The sequence below is a fragment of the Triticum aestivum genome, chromosome 5A (assembly GCF_018294505.1).
Source record: "Triticum aestivum cultivar Chinese Spring chromosome 5A, IWGSC CS RefSeq v2.1, whole genome shotgun sequence".
NCBI classification, from domain to species: Eukaryota; Viridiplantae; Streptophyta; class Magnoliopsida; order Poales; family Poaceae; genus Triticum; species Triticum aestivum.
Genome location: NC_057806.1, coordinates 108,876,465 through 108,879,804, shown reverse-complemented (window position 1 = coordinate 108,879,804; position 3,340 = coordinate 108,876,465).

Sequence of the window (3,340 nt, the reverse complement as noted above, 5' to 3'; positions counted from 1 at the left end):
TTTCCAACATATTGTGCTTGCCAAAGGATAAAATGTAAAAAGGAAGGGTGAAGATCACCATGAATCTTTTGCAGTGTAGGAGATAAAAGTAAAAGATAGGCCCTTCGCGGAGGGAAGCAGAGGTTGTTATGCGCTTTTATGGTTGGATGCACAAAATCCTAATGCGAAAGAACGTCACTTTATGTTGGCACTTGTGATATGGACCTTTATTATGCAGTCTATCGCTTTTATTACTTCCATATCACATGATCGTATAAAGCTTATTTCTTCCACACCAATCAATCATACATATTTAGAGAGCAACTTTTATTGCTTGCACCGATGACAACTTACTTGATGGATCTTACTCAATCCATAGGTAGGTATGGTGGACTCTCATGGCAATACTGGTTTAAGGGTATTTGGAAGCACAAGTTGTATCTCTACTTGGTGCAATGAATTTGGCTAGCATGAGGGGGAAAGGCAAGCTCAACATGTTGGAGGATCCAAGACAATATAATTTATCTCAGATGTAGGAAAACATAACCCATTATGTTGTGTTCCTTGTCCAATGTCAACTCTTTAGCATGTCGTATTTCAATGAGTGCTCACAATCATAAAAGATGTCCAAGATAGTATATTTATATGTGAAGACCTCTCTTTCTTTATTACTTTCTATTAATTGCAACGATGACCAAAACTATGTTTGTCAACCCTCAATAACTTTTATTCATCATACTCTTTCTATGTGAGCTCATTACTCTCCATAAGAGTCACATGATCTCTTTGTTTCTTTTTATTTCTTTCTCTTTTCTTTTATTCACGTGGGATCATGGAAAAAATAAGCAAGCCCTTGACTCAACACTAATCTTTATTATATAGCTCACGAACTCGATTACATAGAACGATAATAAAGCAAAACTCACAACTAGATCATACTAAGAACCTTTATTCTACTAGATCAAGATATTACCAAAAGGATCGAACTAAGAAAAACGGTAAAGATAAAACTGATGGTTATACGATACCGGGGCACTCCCGCAAGCTTGGCAGTTGCCAAGTGGAGTGCCCATACCCATGTGATTATGTCTCTCTTTTTGGGGATGGTGATGTGATGTTCTTGGCGATGATGCCCCTCAAGATACGATTCTCCTCCTCAAGCTTGGTGACTTGCTGCTTGAGGTCCATTATTTCCTTTCGAAGTTTTCCTGTAATAGCCAAAGCTCCCTGCACCCAAGGGTGCTGCATAGCTGCGGGAGAACCAGTCACACTCTTTTTCATATTCTCATAAGAAAGAAATCTAACATTGGAAGGGATAACCGAGTTTGGAATAGCCGAGCTCTGCAGTTCTCCCATTGTGAATCCAGCTTGGAGGCGGGAAGTGACTTCTTGATCTTCCATGGCCTTTATCCTCATCAAATCAGCCTCCATCTCTTCGTCCGTTGCTGGCCCAAAGTGGACAGCATCGCTGTTTGCCCTTGGTTCCGATGCCGGATGAGACACCCGGCTCTCCCCGACTGACTCTTGAGAAGACATCTTGCTCTAATCTGCAGGAACAACAGCTTGAAACAAAGACAGGATATTTTTGCGTGATACGGGAGTCAAAACCCCCGGGAGGTTATATAAGGAATTTTTACCGACCAAAATACGTGTCCTGTAAGAAAATGGAGTCCGGAGAGCACATGAGGTGCCCATGAGGTGCCCACGAGGTAGGGCGGCGTGCCCAGTAGGGTAGGGCGCGCCCTCCACCCTCGTGTCCTTTCTGAACTGCTTCTTATTTTTCTATTTTTCTAAATATTCCAAAACGGAGAAATATTGCCTTAAAAACTGTTTTAGAGTCGGTTTACTTACCGTACCACATACCTATTCCTTCTCGGAGTCTGAAACGTTCCGGAAAGTGTCCCTTATGTATTCCTCCGGGGTTACGATTTAAATAACATTGGTTTCAACATTTATGGGATTACCTGAGATATAATGTTTGATTCTTTGACCGTTTACCACCTTCGGATTTGTGCCTTCGAAGTTGTTGATATTTATGGCACCGGAATGGTAGACCTCCTCGATAATGTAAGGACTTTCCCATTTAGAGAGAAGCTTTCCTACAAAAAATCTTAAACGAGAGTTGTATAGCAATACATAATCACCTACATTAAACTCACGCTTTTGTATCTTTTTGTCATGCCATCTTTTAACTTTTTCTTTAAACAACTTGGCATTTTCGTAGACTTGGATTCTCCATTCATCAAGTGAGCTAATATCAAATAACCTCTTCTCACCGGCTAGTTTAAAATCATAATTAAGTTCTTTAATAGCCCAATAATGTAACACCCTCGATGTGACTATATCTCCCACGTGTCGAGGCACGTCTTAGAGGCATAATCGTATTGAAGGCATATGTCGCAAGTCAGGCAATCATCACAAACATCCCATGTAATATAGATAATAAAAAAGGATACCATAGGTGGCTTACACTCGCCACGTCAATCAAGTACAGAAATAACATTACATCAACCAAACACTCAAGGCCCGACTACGGCGCCAAAATAGAAGATAAACCCAACATGTGACACGGTCCCGATCACCCCCAACTGGGCACCACTACTGATCATCAGGAAAAGAAACATAGTATCATTGAGAGTCCTCGTTGAACTCCCACTTGAGCTCGAGCGCGTCACCTGGAGCGGAATCATCTGGACCTGCATCTGGTGTAATAGTAATCTGTGAGCCACAGGGACTCAGCAATCTCGCACCCTTGCGATCAAGACTATTTAAGCTTAATAGGTAGGGTAAGGTGAATATAAGTGGAGCTGCCGCAAGCGACTAGCATATATGGTGGCTAACCTGTTCGCAAAAGAGAGTGAGAAGAGGAGGCAAAGCGCGAGCGAGAAACTAGAGAACAACCTGCGCAAACATTACTCCAACACCGTGTCCACTTCCCGGACTCCGCCGAGAAGAGGCCATCACGGTAACACACTCAGTTGATTCATTTTAATTAAGTTAAGGTTCAAGTTATCTACAACCAGACATTAACAAATTCCCATCTGCCCATAACCACGGGCATGGCTTTTGAAAGTTCAAATCCCTACAGTGGAGTCCCAACTTAGCCCATGACAAGCTCTCACGGTCAACGAAGGAATAGACCTCCTCCCAAGACGTTCCGATCAGACTCGGTATCTCGGTTCTTCAAGACACTTCGACAGGTTAAAACAAGACCACACCGCCCGAATGTGGCGACAAATACCGATAGGAGCTGCACATATCTCGTTCTCAGGGCACACTCAGATGAGCCAGACGTCGGGTAGGCCAGCCCAGAGTTGCCCCTGGTAGCCCCGGACATCGCTCGGTTGGACCAACACTTAGA